Genomic DNA, 20,557 nt, shown 5'->3' with positions numbered 1-20,557 from the left:
TTTGGTTTCTATTTGCATACAGTATCTTTTTCCATCCCCTCACTGTTAGCCTAATTGTGTCCTTGAGGGTGAAGTGACTCTCTTATAGGCAACGTATTTAAAATCAGTTCAGCCATTCTGTGCCTTTTGATTAGAGAATTTAGTACATTTTCGTTTAAAGTAATTACGACAGGCAATGACTTAACTATTGCCATCTTGTTAATTGTCTTGTGGATGTTTTATAGTTTTTGTTCTTTCCTTCCTTTCTTGGTGTCTTCTTTTGTAAACTGATAATATTCCATCGTGGTATACCTTGATTCCTTTCTCTTTATTTTCTGTCTTTAACTTACTATAGGTATTTGTTTTCTGTTTATGCTGTGGCTTGCTTGAAACATGTTACAGATGCAACAGTCCATTTTAAACTGATAACTTGAATTCGCATACAAAACTCTATCCTTTTACTCGCCTCACAATTTATGTTTTTGATGTCACAGTTTATATCGTTTTATATTGTATATTCATTGAGAAATTGTAGCAATAGCTATTTTTAATACTTTTTGTTTTCTAATTTTTATATTAGATTTAAATGGTTAACACACTTCTATATTACAGTCTTATAGTGTTCTGAATCTATGTACTTAACTTTACCAGTCTATTGTAAATTTTTATGTTTTTATGTTACTAGTTACTGCTATTTTGTTTCAGCTTGAAGATTCTTTTCAGCATTTTTTTCAGATCTGATGGTGATTGCCTGTCGCAATGACTTTACGTCATTGCCTGTCGTAATTACTTTAAACGAAAACTCCCTCAGCTTTTGTTCGTTAAGCAAAGTCCTTATCTCATCTTCATTTCTGAAAGACAACTTTGCAAGGTAAAATATTTTTGGTTGGGAGGTTTTGTTTTGTTTTGTTTTGTTTTGTATTCAACACTTTGAATATATCATCCCACTCTCTCCTGTCCTGCAAAACTTTCTGCTGAGAAATTCACTGATAACCTTATGGGGTTCCGTGTATGAAAGAATTTTTTCTCTTGCTCCCTTGAATTTTTTTTTTTTGTCTTTGACTTTGGACAGTTTTATTATAATGTCTTTTGAAGATCATTTTGGATTGAAATTTCGGAGTCACCTATTAGCTTCATAAACTTGGATGTCCTGTCCAAAGCTTTCCCTAGGTTTGGGGTTCTCAACCATTATTTCTTTAAATAAGATTTCTATCTCTTTCTCCCTCTCTTCTTCTGCTGGGACTCCAGTGATACATAGATTGTTTCTCTTAATGGTGTCCCACATGTTCCATAGGCTTTCTTTATTCTTCATTCTTTTTTATTTGTTCTTCTCTAACTGGATAATTCAAATGTTCTATCTTTGTGCTCACTGATTCTTTCTTCCACATGATTTAGTCTACTGACAAAGTTCTCTATTGAATTCTTCAGTGAAGTCATTGTATACTTCAGCTCCAAACTTTTATCTTTTTAAAAAATGTTTTCTCTTTGTTAAACTTCTCATTTTGTTCTTATATTGTTTTCCTAATTTCATTAAATTGTTTAATCTTTGCTCTTTTGTAGCTCTCTGAACATATTTAGAACAATGACCTTGAATTCTTTGTTGGACAGTTCCTCTATCTCTATTTCTTTGGCATCAGTTACTGGAAGTTTCCTGTGTTCCTTTGGTCAAATCATGTTTCTATGATTATTCACCAAAACATGACCCTGAGCTTGAACTTCTAGCCTCCATAACTGTGAGAAATAATTTTCTGTTCTTTATAAGCTACCCTGTCTATGGTATTTTATTTTAGCAGCCTGAATGGACTAAGACATTCCTACTTCTCCTCTATGTGAGTAGCACCCTAACTGAACCTGATGAGGTGTGGTTTGGACGTTTACTTGCAGAGGGAATGCAATTTCTTTACTTTCCTGTTAAATTATTTGTTTTTCGTTAGAAGCCTCCCACCTCAACAGGTAATTGGGGGAGGGGGAGAGAGTTATAGAAGAAAAGATAGGAAAATGGTTCCAATCCAGTCCAAACTAGTAATCTAGTAATAATGATATGCTAGCTAACATGTATCAAAAGTCAAGTATGTGCAAGATACTCTTCTAAGCATTTTACAAATGTCAACTCATTTAATAATCATAACACAATTATATAGTTGCTACACTATTAACCCCTAATTACAGAAGAAGAAACTGAGGTGCATAGAAATTATATGGTGAGCCTAAGGTCATGCATTGAGTAATTTGTGGAGTGGGAACCTCTTCGATGGCACAGATAAGTGATCAGTCTTAGATAGTTCCACTACTCCCCTCACTCTTTTTGAATGCGACATCTAGGAAGATGGGCTGTAGTGACAGAGAAGGGATTGACCCCTACATTTTTATGGTGACCTCTCTGTTCTCTCTGGTCTCTGCTGTTGAGTTGTTGTTCTCGGGTGCTACCTGGCCTGGGAACACCTGCATAGCATAAAAATGTGCTTTAGCCTTTCATCAGAAATTAAATACCATCTTTAAAAATCAACGTGACATGTAAGCATCGAGCTTATTATGCTCATAAATCTGTAGAACGTGTTTGGGGGAAATGTGACCTCCCAAATCTCTCTTTAGGCTAGGCTGGGGTAGTAGAGGACCTCATTTGGAATTCAAGGATGAGGAATATAGCCCTTCTCTTGTAGAATGCACCAGAAGGGACATGCTATTCAAATCCATTAGAATGGCCTGAGGGATTGGAAGTTCCAGGGAATAACATTTTAGAATACTGTAGTATTTGGTGCAGGAGATATAAATGTCTGCGAGTAGAAGATGGAAGTCAATTCCAGTGCTGGTGTGTATATAACAGGGCCCTCGGGCAAAGAAAGATAGACTACATGCATTCTTGATGATCAAATAGGAACAAAATTGCTAGAAATTGTTTCAATAACTTGCAGCGGGTTCCTTTGGAAAAAGCTCTGGCAGAAAAGGAGTGGCAGAGGAACCCCTTGAGAAGGACTGGTTTTACACCTCCAGGAATTTCTTCAGGGTCATTCAGAATGAACAATTACATGGTGTATTTTAGGTCTGTATGAAATATGAAAATATACAAAGAAAAGTACAAAGAGAATTTTACTGAAAAAGAAGAATTAAACGTTTAACTCATCATTCGTATACCCAAAGGTGGAAGCAGCCCAAAAATCCATCAACAAATAAATGGATAAACAAAATATGTTATATACATACAATGGAATATTATTCAGCCTTACAAAGCAAGGAAATTCTGACACATGCTACAACTTGGATGAAACATCAAGACACTATGACTATGCTAAGTGACATTAAGCAGTTTGTCAGTTATTATTCCCTTAAGGACATTATTTTAAGCCTGCTATAAGAAGACAGATATTATTGTATGATTCCACTTATATGAGGTATGTAGAGTATTCATATTCATAGGGACAGAAAGTAGAATGGTGGGTCTCATGGATGGAGGGTGGGGAAAATAGATAGTTGTTTGATGGGTATCGAGTTTCAGTTTTGCAAGTTGAAGTTCTGGAAATTGGTTTGTGACAATGTGATATACTTGACACTACTGAACTGGACACTTAGAAATGGTTAAGATGATAAATTTTATGGTATATGTACTTTACCACGATTAAAAATAAAAAGTATTTAACTCATCAATCCAAAATATGCAATAAGATTGTAAAATATGCCATTAAGATTGCAGTAACTTGTTACTATGGTGAAAGAAAATGCCTCCTAAAGTATCTTTGTAGTTCCTTTTTCTCAAACCACTTAAGTTCAATTAAATTGTAAAGCACATTTCATACCTCTCAATATTCTCTCCCAAGAACTTTTCTCTAACCAGTAATCATCTCAGCTTTCTTGACAAATCGAAACATCTTTATTGCAACTTTATTCTGCAGCCTCTTTCCCAGCCTCCCCCAACAAGAAAAAACAAACAAACAAACAAACAAACAAACAAAAAAACCAGTTCTTGGGCTACTGGTCAACCAGTTGGCTTATACTAGGACCACACTCATTTCTCTTATATCCTGCCACATTCCTGCAAAGTGCTTTTGTAAATCACATCATGGAGCACAAAGGCAATTGGGTGAGAGTGTGAGTGGTCAGCACCAATTAGGCAGGGCCAACTGTTGGGGCTCAGGAAATATTTGTTGCACTAATGAATGAAAGTGAGTGAGACTCAGGGATAAATCTCATGCCCACCGGAAGGATGGGAAGTAATACTGGTCTATAAAGAGGCCTATAGCATCCTCATAACTAATCACAAAGTGGTAGTCTTAATCACATAACAGAGTGTATATGGGCCTGTGCTGAGAACCACACTCTTAAACAATGAGGCACTCACACCAAAACTAACCCAAGGCCAACAACTCCTTACTGGCCTTTCCTGCCCTGTCAGCATATCTTTCATCTTCTCACAGGAAGTACCTGTAACAAAACTTTCTCCTCCTACCACTGTTTCCAAAAAGCTTTGAGTACCTCTGCCACGTGGTGTTCATCTCAGCGTCAAACTAAAGCAGCGAGTTCTCTTCTTTCTGGGAATAGCATGGCATTGGTTAGGGTTAGAGAGACGTTCCTACACTCAACACATGTTTAAGTTGGGGCTCAAAGCAGGTTTAAATGAACGTCTTCATGAGTTTAAGAGGAGGAAGTTGTTTTAAAGAGATGCTAGACAGTTCTGTTCATAAGGCTGTGATATTAGAATCCTAGGGCTGCGTAGCAAATCACTCCAAATTTTGTGGCGTAAAATAACAGAACTTAGTCTTTGTCAGTTCTAGTGGCCAGAAGTCTGAAATCAAGGTGTTGGTAGGGCCCCTACTTTCTCTGAAATCTCTAGGGGTGAAGCCTCCACACCTCTTCTGGCTTCTGTGGCTCCAGGCATTCTTTGACTTAGGGTTGCAGAATCCAATCTCTGCCTCTATTTTCATGTGGCATTTTCCTCTGTGCATCTGAGTCTCTCAGACCTCCCTCTGCTTTTTATAGAATATTTGTCATTGGATTTAGGGCCACTCCAAATTCAAGATAATTTGATCTTGAGATCCTTAACTTAATTACATCTGCAAAGATCTTTCTTTCAAATAAGATCACATTCACAGGTTCTGATGCTTAGGGCTTGGACATATCTTTTGGAAAGTCACAGTTCAACCCACTGCTAATAGAAATGTTTCAGCTGAGATGCTGGGTGAAAACCTAAAACCTCTTTGGAGCATTGCTCTCTAAGTCCTGCCCTGCATTTCTCTGTTCTCTGGGTCCCAGGTCTCCCCAGCCTGGGCCCAGGATCCTGGGAATCAAGTCTCATTCTTCCCCGTCACCCACCTCTTCAGTTTCCTACTACCTCCTGTTCTTCCTCCTCCAAGCCGAAAATACCCTTTTAAATACATGGCCCTCGAGAAGTGAAGAGTCTTGTCACGGTCATACAACAAATTAGCAGAGGCAGGGTTGGAGCTCAGAGTTCCAGATTCCTAATCCAATGTCCTTTCTGAAATAGTTATTTTAAAATCATATTGCTGTGGTTGTAAAGCATGGGAGTAGAGTTTTTGGATTGGAACATTAAGCTTCCTGCATTCCTGGCAACCTTTACAGGCTGTTTCCAAAGAAACTTATCAGCCTGTCAACATTCTCACCAGCCCCTCTTACCTTCCCAGCGTCATAGGCACGACAGAGTGCAGACAAACGCGCTTCTCACAACCTCCTCAGCCAATATCTATCTAGGCAATTTTTCATGTCTCATGTCCAAGGCATATGATGGCAGCAACTTTCAGGCAGCTGGGCCACGCATTAGCTCTGTGAACTATGCTGACAATTTTTATTTTAATCCTCCTTTATTCACAGTTTGATTTCATTTAGGATTGGCCTCACTTTCTGTTCAAATGCCAGGCCTGCGGCCCCACACTAACTGGCAGAACTATCTAGTCATCACTACAAAGAAAGAACTCTGCCCCCAGACTCTTGTAAAAGAGTTTGTCTTCTGTGTTAACTCAATCTTCCTGGGCAGCTCCCAGTCCTAAAGCAACAGTCCAGAGAGGGCGACAAGGAATTCCATCTTTACTTTCTGTTTCTTGCAACTACACTGGCTGGGAAATCATTTATTTTTTTCTTTCTCAGATCCAGTTTTTTCTCAGATCATGTTTTTGAAGAGGAGGAATAATAGACCACATCGTACATCTCTGAAATGATAGGCTCCTTGAAAAGAGTTTAAAAAGGTGATGAATATATGATTTTGAATCTGGCCTTCCAGTGCTTATGAAGTCAGAAAGTACTTTAGCACAGGACTCATCTCAGGTCAAACATGGAGGCATGAAGCTGATTATTCAGCCAACACTACAGAGAAATGTAGTATAGCAAACAGAAATGGGGCTGAAGAAGCTCATTTCCATTGCATTTTCAATTTGACATCTCAAGGTGATCAGCAAGAGCTACACCACAGCAAATAAGGGCCGGCCTGCAGCTCCCTGGCTGCTAAGTGAACACCCTGAAAACTATCCTTATTGTCTTGCCTGTATTCTCTGATTTATTTAATGTAAACGCACTTTAAATGTTTGCTTTTTTGTGAAGCTCATTTACATTTGGAAGTTGTTGTTTTTCAAATCAGAGAGGTTAAAGCCTAAGAAAAGCAGATGGAAACCTGTGGTCAAATTTGAGCTAACTGGGAAGCACAGATTTAAGGAATGACCAGAAGATAAAGTGAGTCGGATGCACACCAATTACCATGGGCCAATTAGACGCAGGTTGGAAGTGAGCAAGTATGAAATCAAGGTAGGAGTAAAGGACAAAAGCAAAAACGATGTTCAGGTCTTCTCTCCTCCCCAACAGAAGTCCAGAAGTCAGGGTATTCTCACCAACTTGTATCTCAAATTTAAATCATACCAGCCCTGTAAAAAAACGAGAGTGTATATGTTCCTGAAGCTTCCCACACTTTTCAAGTGTAAAAACTATCATCTCCTCAAAGTCTTTTCAGATTTCCTTTACCGTTTATTCCAAGTCAGCAGTTCCTCTTATGTACACTCATGAATGGGACTTTGTACCTCTTTTGTGTTATGTGGAGATGATGAAACTGCGGCTCAGAGAAATTAAGAAATTCGATAAAGCTCACATGGCTAGTAATGCTCAAAGCCAGGACTCAAAACGAGTAATTCCTACTCCATGTCCAGTGTCTTTTCTCTATTTTGGGGACAAAAAATAAATAATTTAAGTACGTAGAGCTGGATTTGCCAACATGACACCTATTTGGTGAAACAGTTAACAATGAGTCAAAATCAAGAAAAGAGTCTAGGCTCGGAATGTCGATTTGGGAGTCATCTACTTGAAAATTATGAGTCTGATGAGAAAATTCAGTGAGAGAGTAGTGAGGGAAGCACAAATGCTTGATGATAAACACTGAAGGAATTCTCTAATTTAGGGAATGAAGGACAAAATGTGGGCAGGCAGAGGGGATAGAAGGAGCAGTAAGAGAGGTGGAAAGAGAACCAGGAAAGGCTAGTGCTATGGAAACAAAGTTATGATAGAGTTATAAGAAAGAAATCGTGGTCAAGAGGATTTAATTGGAGACAATAGTTTTCAGGGGATAAGATCCAAGAAGAATCTGTCTGAATTAAAGTTAAAGAAACAATCGACCTTAGAGGTCTTCAGTCTAGACTTCTTTTCTGAGTCCTATACTTGTATTTTAAAGCCTTTACTTGACTTTTTATCATATATTCAAATGTCTTGAACTTTATTCTCCGTCCCTGTACCCCACTCCTCAAATCTGGTATTCTTTCATCACTCTTATTTCAGTGACAATGTCTGTTATTTATTCTCTTATCCAAAAGTAGCCCTTGGTAATATCTTCTTCCTCACCTACTGTATACAATCCAATGTCTTTCTAGCTGCAAGGGAGGCAGGGAAGTTGGCTGGAGTTGGCTTGGACCAGGACTTGGCAAATGCTTTTTGTAAAGGGCCAAATAGTAAATATTTGAGGCTTTTCAGGCCATATGTTCTGTGTTGCAGCTACTCAGATCTGTCTTTGGAGAGTGAAAGCGGCCACAGACAATAAATGAATGAGTAGACATGTCTGTTTTTCAATAAAATTTTATTTGTAAAATCAGGTGATGGGCTAGAGTTGGCCCAAGGGTAGTTTGCCAACCACTGGCTAGACAAAATGTCTCCTACTTCTAAGAGCACACTGTCCTTCCAAACGGTCATAATTCTATGAGCCAGAAGTCAGAGGGACTGGCTGTTGGTGGGCAATTAACAATGTCTGCCATGCATAGTCAGTGATATTTGCTTCTCAGAAGGGGAACTGCCCCTGCCTGAGACTAACGACTATGAACTATTGGAGGTCTTGTTGAATGATGGAAGCAGTACTTTCGATTTTTAATAAAGAATGTTGTCGAATGTTTTCTCTTCCTAACTGTTGCTGGTAGAAGTTGGTCACTAATCAGAGACTTTGGCAAAGGGACCCACTAATTCTACACATCATCAAATTATAAAATTTCTAAACTGATGCTCTGGCTCTTGAAACTTGATGGAAGGAAAAGTAGGATTGAAATAGCTGGAGGGAGCTGTGAGGCCAGAACACCTGTGCCAGAGCGTATGCTAATTTGTTTGGAAATATTTATCTATGCACACAGAGATGGTACACTTGATGAGTAACTGGATTTGTGCTACACTTACATGCTTTTTCTCCGCCTTTAATGCAATCAGTGCACATTATAGAGGCATGAATATGCAAATGTTGAGTAAAGCTTGAATTTTTTAATTAAAAAAGCTAAATCAGGGGAATTATAAGCACCCAATTTAACATTTTAAATATGAAATGAAATGTTCTCCTTCATTCTCACTCATTGCCATGGTTTTAGTTGATATTCAGCATGAGACTTGATTATTGTATGCCTATCTGTTTTTAAAGGAGTTGGCTTGGGTTTTGGTGAGATCAAGAGGACTAGGAGAGGGAGAGTGAAGGGTAAAACTGGGAGGAAAATAACTGTCTAAAGATTGACTTTTTTCCTGTCCTAGTTGATGTCGTTGGCACATGAAGCAGCTTATTGCTTGTGTATTTGTGAAGAGTACCAGCATATAAATACTCAGCTGGGAATTAAATTTCCAAAAGGAAGCATTTTCCCCACTCAATTTTCTCTTAATTCAGAAAAATTACTTTTAAATTGATGTAACACAGCAGCTTATAACAGTTACATTATCCTCCCCCAGGAATAAATGCAGGCTTTTCTCTGCTCCCTCTTCAAATTGGTAAACAAATGCTCTCTCTTCAGGCTTCACTCTTTCTGAAGAGGAAAGTGAGCCTCTGCTGGCTTGGGATTAAAGAATCCACATTGCAATCGTTGATAATTTATTAAACACTTCCTCATGTGGGATTCAGTACTGTCCATAATTAAATTACAAAGACCCATGCCAGGCTCTTTGGAGTTTAGAATCTTCTATGGTCTAAGCAGCTGGGTGATCTTGGCCAAGTGGCAGGTCATGATATTAATAGTAATTATACCTTATACTTCTGCAGCAGTTTATTCAAAGTACCTCTGCCTGTGTGTCCTCATTTAATCTGAAACCTACCTCTGGGCTTCAGGAGGAGAATGGGTCAGGCCTTTTCTAAGTCCTTTTTGGAGCAACCACTATGAATTCTATAAAGTGTTTAAATGGGGGAAAAAAGAAACTGTTAGATTAATGATAATTGCACCAAATTTAACTCTAATTGATATGCTAGTGTGAACAAGTAATAGGGAATCTAGTATGCAGTGACAAAACAATGCTTGGTCCATGCTTGCCAATAAGCTCTCAGAATCTATAAAGCCTTGCACTTAGGTTTCCTCATTTGGTCGCTTTGTATAAGGGCAATTTCTCCCGTAGTTTATTTTATTCCTAGTATTTCATACCAATTACTATCCCTAGAGTTCAAGGTAATCTGGAATGCTCCAAAAACTGAAATTTGCCAAAGGCTGAGGCCCTTCCGACAACAATGTGCTCAAGACTACAGAGAGCTCAAGAAATGACTGAATGATCTAATGAGTATGGGCATTAAATGCATAGCTACAGCAAAAGTTTCACCCATGTTTCTCTATTACATTGTCTTTTCTGAAATTAGAGAGCTAGCAAGATGTTACTTTGTAACACCAAGTTTAATCTAAATGTTGCTTTTATTTACACCCAAGTGAGGAAAATAATATATTTTTAAATATTTAAATAAATGTTATATTTCGAAATGATTCTAGATTTGTAGAAAATTGCAAAGAAAATACAGAGTTCCTCTCCATCCCTTACCCAGTTCCCTCAGCTGTTAACATCTTACATTATTAAGACACATTTGTCAAACCTAAGAAACCAACATTGATACATCGCTATTTACTGAATTCCAGACTTTATTTGGATTTCACCAGTTTTAGGAAAATATTTTTAAGTTCCAGATATCTGACTTTGTGTATAGGGGTCAGCTCAGCTATTTCAAATTCTATAAACCTGAGTTTATGGGATCAATGTTACTGAATCACAGAATGGCATGCTAGTAAAGAATTTGAGGACATAGGCGCTAATGCATTTTTTATAATCAAGGCAAATAAGCATTTGGTGGGTACTAAAATCACACAGGGCCAGCAAAACTTTAGTGACATAGAATGTTCTGCCCAAACAGCTCTGACTAGTGGCCACTCAGTCTTGGCTGCCCTTTTCCTGGTGAGAAAGAATCCTTGTACACACAGGCACATGTTCGTGACACATTGAAATGAAAAGTCCCTTATGTTGTCATGTGCAGAAAGATCCAAATTTTCATGATCCCCTTCATCTATTAAAGGAGAATTCTGTGGCCTGAGCCATTGCAGAACAGATAGGTGGGATTTACGAAAAGGGTGTGACTGAGGTGTATTTCCAGCTTTAAACACTGCAGCAGCGAAGTGAGTCATCCTAAGACTGACTGTTCAGGTTGCCTAGGAGTAGGCATTTTATTTGGGCCGTCTGTGCAGATATGAGTTAATCCCAGGTACGTGTAAGGTGGTGTGATCTTGCATGTCAACACAGCAAGAAGCGTAGGAAACACTCTGTCAACACACATAACCATTAGTCTGTCTACAGCTGATGCCTTTGAGCCATCTTATTGAGAATCAGGGCGACTCAAATACATTTCTCCTAGCAGTACAGATGGATACCAGGAAACCGAGCAGATGCATTGTAGCTAATCAGGCAGAGGCACAGCAGGGTAACTAAAAGCTAGGATTCACATGCCTTCATGAACCTTAATTAAAGAGCGCGGTGCCTCCTTTTGTTTTATCTGTTGCCAGTGTTTGGTCTCCTATTGTGACAGCTATTTTTTTTTTAATAGTAACCATCAATTTGCTGTGATAATCTAATGGGGAGACAGAAGAGTACCATGTCTTTGAAAGAGCAGTAATAGTTGTGGCTGCCCAAGAGTTAAGGAGCTGCTGCTCCTGCAGCTGCAAACCAACATTTGCAAAAGCCAAGTACAAGGGAGGTGGAGAGAGGGTAGCGGGGAGGAATCCGAGATACCTCAGAACTCATCTTGCACTGTCTTATGCAACAGCCAACAGAAACCAAATGTCCTTAAGGGAGAGAGCGCTAAATTATTGAGCAGGCTCTTAACAGCAGGCAAGTGGAAAAGGCATCTGCAGATTTGTGTTTCATGCCCCAGTAATAAATACAGTGTTGAGAGAAGAAATCTGTCGTAGTGAACGCATGGGGATGGGGACAGACTGCTAACAGGCTCTTCCATCTTACAGAGATTTGAGGCAAAGGTTTTTTGGCTGGGCCCAATGCCCTTCCGTGTGAGCTGGGGGAGGGAATGGGGTTGAGGAAGAGATACCTAACCTCATAAATAACTGGGTTTCCTGTAGTTGAGTGATTAAATCCCAAGGCAGTTCAAAAAAAGCCAAGGAGAAACTAGGCGCTGTGGAGAATGTATGAAATGTATCTTCTTGCAGGGTCTGGAGTAAGAAGTGTGTTGCCCCTCGGATCAAGCTTCTTGGGAGCAAGAACAATCTCTTATTTGCCTTCTCTTTCTCGTTCTCTAAGTAGTCCCTGGTGCAAAGTACTCTACTCAATAAATTTTTCTTGAGCCTAGTTTTGTAGACGCTTCTAAATGACACAGTCTCATATCTGTCATTGGGAGGCAATGAAAAGAGACATTGTATCCTAACAATTTGCATATAAAGATAGTTGAATATCCTTGGAAAAAGCATGGGATTAGGAATCAGAGGTCCTAGGGTCTATCTATAGTCTGCCTTTTAAATTCAAAAGATTGTTTGCTAAGATACTTAACCTCTCTCTGCGCCAGTGTCTCAAGATGATCTATTTGATAGTGACAAAGGGTGCTAATCGGCTAGGCAAACTGCTCTAGGCTGCGTTACTCCTTTACATCTTCATCACTCCTAAATCTAGATAAATTCATATTTTTAGAAGACTGTTTCACATCCCTCCTTTCCTCACCCCCCAGAGCAATGAACTGCAATCGTGGAGATTAGATAGACCAGAATCATTCAGAAATGAAGATATTTAGAGTGTCTTGGTGGTGGGCCTAAGTGAAGGTCAGCCCTGTTTTAAAACCCTTTAATGCAGCGCCCCAACTCTGGCTCTTCAGAGGAACTATGCTCGCTCACTCGTCACTAAAAACATTCAATCAAAGTGGCCCAGGCTCAGTGACCTCATTCACTCATCCTGCCGTGCCTGCTTGACCTCAGCTCCCTGCTCCTGTCCCCTGGTCCTGGGACCATCTGGCTTCATATTCTGGATGGTGATATTGACCTCAGGTCTGCTATGTTTTGGTGACTCATTGGACATTTCCCAGCATGCTTCTCTGTAGAACACAATAGATCCAAGATGGTGATAGAAATGAGTCTTGACATGTGTGAGTTGATGCCTGGTGTTTAGTCAATTACAATTAGTAAGTTATTAAGTCAGGCCAGAGACAGAAACATAATTCGGTCTCATTGTAATCTCGAATCTCACAAGAAAACAGCTGACCAGCCCCCATTCGCCCACTATGGACTTTCTTCTAGTGGAAAAGCACTGAGGAAGAAACTATTCTGTGACCCCCTTCTCCTCGTTTGCTAATAGATTTTTCTTGAAAGCAAATATCTTTCGAAAAGTACAAAATGCTTTATTGTCATTAGTTGCTTGTGAACCACAGAGGATGGGGCTCATAAAAGAACTTCGATACTGAATATGAGTGAAGATTGGACATTTTCCTTTAAATTAAACCTTGAAACGTATAATTTGTTGTTCTTGAATTTTTGACCTACATAGCGGATTGCACTGTAGAGTGAAAAGTATGGATGTAGATTGGCCATTTCTACTGGAGGTGACAATTCTCTAGCCTGAGGACCCTTGGATTCTGGGGGCCTTCAGTCGACAGCTCATGTGTTAATTTAGGTTTATGGTGCAGATATGTCCCAAACAACTTCGTATTTGCTAAAAACACTTCAGGGGTCTGAGCACAAGTTTGGGTTCATGTTTGCTATATCCCTGCACACACTGCCATTATGTACCTCTAAAGGGCTAATGTTTATTGGTTCTCAGTTCTCAGCAGAATATCTTGGAGAAATACACCCCTGTGCACTCTCAGCAGACCCGTAATGGTATTTCTAACATTGCTAGGGATTTGTGTTCATTGTCTACTGGTAACTCAGCATTTGAGGCTAAATGAGCCTCATTGAATTTGCTCCAGGGCATTTGGAAAAGCACTGGAGTTGATATAGCCCTTGCATTTTTGTTACTCATCCTTATGATTCAGCCAAAAGCAAAAGTTGAACCCCCATTGTGTAGGTGCTGACCATCATCCTGGAAGCTCAGGACAACTACACAGAATGGTTCACTTCTGAGAACAGTGTAAATGGCACAGAGAGAAGCTAAAAAGTGAAAGCGACAGAAACAAGTTAACACACCCACAACCAACTATCTTACTGTTGTACTGATCAGAAATAACCTTCCCAGCAGATTGATGCAGGTGGTATTTTAACTGCTCCTAGGGTATAACTGCTGCAGTGTTCCATCTGAAACCCATGTCTATCCGAGTCCATTGTCTTTCTAATTCATTAGATGCTTTTTTTAAACAGTTGGTTAGTTAGATTTTAGCTGCACACACTCTAAGCTAGTGAATAACATTACCGTCCACTAGTTGAGGCCTCAGGATCCAGCTCACAGAATTTTGACAACATAACGGAGATAGAATGAGAAGCAGGCTCGTGATTCTCTTTAGTCCTCTCTCTCCTACCCACCCCTACCCATCTCTCACATGTATTCTTTATTTTAAACGCGTATGTGTGACAAAGAATATTAATGTGACCATTGGAATGACGTGCATAGAATGCATTTGGGGCACAGGCCTCTTAACCCCTCTTGCCCTTCCTGCTGCTTGCCTCTATTCCACATTTATGTTTATCTACCCCATCCTGACCAGACACAACCCAGCCTCTTGGGAAATCAAGACCTCTGAGGCTATGATCTAACTGTGTCCTCAGGGTTGTGATCCTTTGGCATTTTTCTTTCTTAATTGATTGGAAGTCCTTTTCCCACTTATCACCAGAGCCGTTTCACTGCCCCCTCCCCTTTTTACGGGTTGCTCTGGAATGCTTCAGAACTCAGGCAACTGTCCTTGGCACCCCCTTTGAACTTCTATAAGGACAGCACCATCCAGAGTTGTTTTAAGCATTTCTCAGTAGCTTTAAGGACAAGCAGACAAAATGGTTTGGAAAATCCAGGACAGGGCTGATTAGGGGGAACTTTGCTATGGGACGCGCATGGTGCTTGCCTTCCCCTGCTCGGCTGCTGATAGTACTTGGAATGCTTGAGAGTGCCCTAAATGGTTGTCTGAGAACTTCTCCCTTATGATAACTAAACTGTTTCTCTTCCCAGATCCTGTCTCATGAGCAAAATTATAATTCTTAGACATCTCCTTTATAAATATCTTGAATTCAAGGGTCTCCCAAGAGTTTCTGGGCACGTAACAGAATCTTGGGGATCCAAGCTGTGGCAGGTGGGTTAACTATTAGAACTGCTTAAGTAGTTAAGATTCTGAAATGGAAATGAGTTGGGTGTCTCAGGAGGCAGTATGTTAGCTCCTCATGGCAGAAGAAGTTAAAGCAGAGGCCAGTGAGGACTCTGTGGAGAAGATAGAAATATCTAATGGGCACAGGTGGCAGGCAGCCTCTGAGCTGGCCTTTATGACCCCACCTCTCGGTACACGGGCCCTGTGTAATTCACCCCTCTTAAGTGTAGGATGGATCTAGTGACTTCTAATAAATAGAAAAAGTGATGGGATATTACTTCTGATGTTAGTTTGCAAAATACTGTGACTTCTGTTTTGTTCATGCTTCTTCTCTTGCCCTCTGCTTTGCTTGCTTGATGAAGTCAGCTGCCTTATTGCGAGCTGCTATACGCAGACGCTCACATGGTGAAGAATGGCGTAAGGCCTCTGGCTAACAGCTTATGAGGAACTGAGGCCCACAGTTCAACAGCCCAGAAGAACTGACTCCTGTCAACAGTTTCTCAAGTGGGCAAGGAAGCAAATCCTTCCCCAGTCCAGCCTTCAGATGACCGTAGCTCCTGCCGACACTGGGACTGCAGCCCGTGAGATGCCCCGAAGCAGAGGAGCCAGGTGAGCTGCACCAAGATTTCTGACCTACAGAACTGGGAGGTAACAAATATTGTCATTTCAAGCCACTAAGTTTTGGAGTAATTTGTTATGTAGCAGCAGGTAACTAATCCAGCACGTTGAACAGTTGACCTCTGATATCCCTCCCAGACATAGGATTTTATGAGTTTTCGGAGGTTAAAAAACGAGACTTAAAGGTATGGACTATATTGATGTCTAAGCTGTTCTTTCTTTCTTTTTCTCTTCTCTTCTTATTAAACCCAGTAAATAGTTGTGCTTATCTGTTGGGATTCATTTTTCCTTGTATTCAGGCTTGTCTGCTAGCTGAAGCCTTATTAGGCAGGCCGGAAAAACTAATTCAGCCAGGAGTCTTTGAAAATCCTAGGAAGTCTACCAGGAAAAGGAAGATACCATCTGGTTGCTAATGCATGTTTTTTGCATGTGAAATAAGAGCAATCACAGCTCAAATAAGCAATTCTGAGGTGTCATTGATTGCTGTGGGTCTGAGCAGTTCTTTCTAATCTAACCTATTATTTTCACCTTTAGCACCAGGGCCCATCAGTGCTGGTAGTGAATGGTTCCTTTGGTCATCTATTTGAGGAGTTGCCACAATTGCTTTCTGCATAGATATATTTGTGACCTAAATGCTATCGGTTCAATAAAAGAATTACAGTGCTTTATTGTGGGTTGAAGAAGCCCAGGCAAGGTTTTGCCACAGCAGTTCTGAAGATCTATTACTCTGCCAGACCAGCTCACTTCAGTTAATGTTTTGTATTAAGGTTTCTAGTCTTCATTCCTAGAAACAGAGAGGCAAGTGACATGCTAACGCTTGACATTGTTGAAAAAAATAAAAGATGTAGTTTGAAATGTAAGTGATTTAAATAAAAGAAAAATCTCAGCATGGTGAACAGAATTGCCATTCTTTCTCCACCAGGCACACAAGCAGATTTCACAATGCTTGAGCATTGGTGTATTTTAAACCAACAAAATGGCCTAGAAGACAGATCCTAAGGAATTCGATCGTGTGAAAAAAATCGTCCTGTGCTCTCAGCATATCAAGTACCTAGAATATATTAGAAAAAAAGCACAAGTGCCTGTTTATGCTTCTAAATAGTGTTCTGATTGTAAATTTGTTACAAGAGATTTATCTCAGGAGCTGTTTTTCTCTGGAGGTGAAGGTGGAGAGAGAACAAGAGAAATTGAGGGGATTCTGATGTGTGGCGAGTACAGCTGTCACCTTTAATATCTATCTCATCCCAGTGGCTTGATGTCATGGATAATTTCAGCCACTGAGTGTGTGCTCAGCATGGTGGTTCTTACATTCCACTTACATGCAAGTTTCCATTTGCAAAGATTTTCACAAAATAGTTTATTATATATTTCCCGTAAGAGACCAAAGAAGATAGATCCAAGAATACAGCTGAGGAAATGGAAACCCAGAGGTTAAGTCTTTTTTTTTTTTAATTGTGATAAACTCTAACATATAACATAAAATGGACTATTTTAGCCATCTTACAGTGTGTGATTTGGTAGCATTAAGTCCATTCATAATGTTGTGCAACCATTACCACCACCTAGTTTAGAACCTTTCATCACCCTGAGATGAATCCCCTTATCCATTAAGCAGGCACTCCCCATTCCTTCTGCTTTCTCTCTCAGTGGATTTGACTATTTAGTATATTTCACATAAATGGAATTATATAATATGTGGCCTTTTGTGTCTGCTTCTATCAGTATTTCATTCTTTTTTAACGGCTGAATAATATTCCATTGTATGGACATACCAAATTTTGTTTAACCACTCATTGGTTGATGGACACGGGTTAAATGCTTTTAAAATTAATTAATGACAACATTAATATAAAGTATTTTAAGTATCTACGACCAACTAATAAATGACTGTACTAATAATAATGATCATTGAGTGCTAACTTTCAAAAATACAGTACTTTCTTAGCCTTCATGTAATAGGAATAGACTTCTTTTTCTGAAAGCAAGATTCTTCTTTATCTTCTAAAATGCTCAAACAGAAAGATATTTGAAAAATGTGATTTTTTTGACCAAGTGGATCTACTGAATGCTATAGGACATTTTTCTGGTTCTAGTGTTGGCAGGCTAGAGTTCCTTTGGGGAAAAGTTGGTTTCGGTAGCATGATTTGGGAGAGCCTTTCAGGAGGTCTCAGGAGGGAGGTCCAAGAGCTCTCTCTAATATGCGTATGTGGATGTGGATTCTTGGTTCCTGTGACATTCTGGCTAGAATTTTGTTGATATTCATGAGTGATTGGACTTTGAGCAGGCAAATGATCATTCCCTATTGGAGACATGCTATGTGTTTGGGGTTTTTGTTACTCCAGTCTCTCATCATTACTCCCAGTATTACTGCTGCACCCAACACAATTAAGCTTGGAGAATGGGTTGGAATGTAGGATGGGAGAGAAACTACAGGCAGAGCTCCTGGCAGTGGGTCTGAGATGGAGAGGTTGGGTTGGATGGACAGAGGTATTTCTAACCCACAGTTACATGAGGACAAGGGCTATTCTGGTGTGTCATCAGAAACCTTGTGTTTAAACACAAGCTGATTTGGGAACGTCCGAGGGTAAGTAGGTGTCACAGACAAGAGGAATGGGGGTATATTTTGTTCTATAGTTTCTGCAGATCTTTGTCAGTTTTAGTCAACTCTAAACTCGGTCTCATATATTTGGAGACTTATATTAGAGTCTTCTTTCAAGATACTTCTCAAACTCTGAAAGTTGCATTAGAGGAGGGGGTAAAAATGCCAGCTGCTTCTTAAACTGGGGAAGTGGGAACACAGGTGTTAGGAATTCTATGATTCTTTATACATTCTGTAGGTTTTATAAAAAAATCATATACATCTTCTGATTTTACAACAAATTATTAAAAATTTAAGCCAAGTAGTTACAATTAAAATGGATAATAATAGCTTTTTGTTTTTGAAAAGCAGCCCATGCCCTTAATTAGATCACTATGTGTTCCACACAGCATCTGTTTTCATGGTGCTTGCTGGAAAGTCTAAATGAGTGATATTGAATAATAATGCCCTGCGTCCTCTACCACTGAAGATCCCAGATGTGGTCTGCCAGTACCACTCCAGTTTCTGGTATTGGAACTTCTCCCTGGCCCACCTCTGTAGTTCTTATGTCAAGATCCCAAATTGGCTTGTGTCTTCAAGGGAACATCATGTGGCTCAAAGTCGAAGTGACTCACAAACCTGAACATAATTTATCTACCTATGCAGGATGGTTTTTTGAGGGAAGCTGCGTTGTCTTGCTAGCAATATTATCATAGTGCCTTAGTCATGATGATGGTAGCACATCCTGAAGTAAATGCACATATTAAATATGACTATAAGTGTAAAAGGAAACTGACATAGAATCTAGAACATGGTTAGTGTTCAATACATGATCATTCATTTTGAAAGCATTGGAAAAGGTCTATGTTGGGAGCATAGACTATTTTCCAGATATAAATGACTGAGCATAAGCTGGACTTTTTAGCACTGCCTGCCAAACATTTGTATTTTTCTTTGAGACATGACCTAAAAGGTTTAGGCTGATTCTATGCGAGTTCTGCACACCTCTCATGGTGGAGCTTTAGGATGGAGGTATAGAGTTTGGTGAGATATTTCAAGTGGTTCTAGAGTCCAGTTCTCCATAGAAAAAACTTAAATCCTTTCCAACATCTCTGCTAAGTGAGCATCGATCTGTTTGAATATCTTATTCAGCAGGATCTCACTACTCTTATTTCCGAAATGAAACATTTGCCTCATTTGTGCTTTATGCACAGTAATTATGCCATTATTCCTCATAATTCTCAATCAGATCAAGTGCATGATGGTTCAATTGTATTAATTATAAATTGTTAGAGGAAAGTTGCCCATAAATTCTTACCTCTTGCATTAGTTTCCTAGGGCTGCAGTAACAAAGTAGCAGAAACTGGATGGCTTAAAAACAACGTACATGTATTACCTTACATGTCTAGAGGCCGGACATCTGAAATGAGGGTGCTAGCAAGGCCATGCTCTCTCTGAAGGCTCTAGGGGAGTAGTCGTCCTTGGCTTCTAGTAGACCTTGGCGTTCCTTGGCTTGTAGATGCATCACTTCGATCTCTGCCTCTGAAGTCACATGGCATTCTCCCTTCATGTGTCCGTGTGTCTGTGTCTCTTCTCCTCTTCTTCCAAGGACGCCAGTCATTAGGATTAAGGGACCATGCCACCCCAGGATGACCTCATCCTCACTTAACTAGCGACATCTGCAACAACCTTATCTCCAAAGGTCACATTCTGAGGTACTAGGGGTTAGGACTTCCACATGTCTTTTGGGAGGAGTGCAACCCATAACACCACTCAGTCTATTTTTTCCATGTTCAAAAAATGGGATTCAGCCCTGCTGAGTCTCTAGAGAGAAAATTTCTCAAGGAGTGTTAAGAACTTGGGAGCTGTGAGGATATCACTTGGCATTCTTATACCCAGTGGTATTATGGGAGGTTTTATAAAAGGATACAACATTGCAGATCAAAAGATTGCTCTCTGAGTGTTACAATTTTATTCCCTACGAGTTCTTATTAGATTTTCTTTGGTTCAGTTTGAGTTGCAGTGCTGCTATGTTTCTCAATCTTTTCAAACCCATATAATACTTTTTTACTTTATCCTCTCTATATATCCCCACCAAGAAACCAATTTTATTGAACTTTGCTTTTGGAGATTTTGTCAATAAACATTAGATCAATTCTGTGTGCTTAGCCAGATACACATGTCTGGTGTCTGTATTCTGAGGCCTTCCTCTGAGAGGGAGCATACTCCTCTCCGCCCCCTTCAGAGTCGCTGCAATAATAATATGCTCCTGTGGTTTAGCGTGGAGCGAGCGCAGAGCTTGCTGAAGAACTGCTCATAATGCTTTTTCAGCAACTCAACACAGCGTTCTGTCCCATGTCTGAGGACAGGCACTCCTCGACAAGTTTAGTTAGAGTTGCTACTTTATAAGAGGT

At 39.8% G+C, this 20,557-nt stretch overlaps 1 long non-coding RNA gene across 1 annotated transcript in view; it reads left to right on the top strand.

Annotated features, from left to right (window-relative positions):
- The first annotated feature begins 779 nt into the window (after positions 1-779).
- The window catches only part of LOC120605564 (uncharacterized), a 34,792-nt gene continuing 15,014 nt past the window's right edge, over positions 780-20,557 (top strand). The window contains exons 1-2 of the long non-coding RNA XR_005653654.1: positions 780-850; positions 15,310-15,556. This is a non-coding gene — a long non-coding RNA (uncharacterized LOC120605564). The remainder of the gene's footprint in view (positions 851-15,309; positions 15,557-20,557) is intronic.

This window comes from Pteropus medius, unplaced genomic scaffold, assembly GCF_902729225.1.
Source record: "Pteropus medius unplaced genomic scaffold, Ma_sr-lr_union100, whole genome shotgun sequence".
NCBI lineage: Eukaryota > Metazoa > Chordata > Mammalia > Chiroptera > Pteropodidae > Pteropus > Pteropus medius.
Note: the sequence above shows the minus strand (reverse complement) of the source record. Positions and strands in the feature narration are given on the sequence as shown.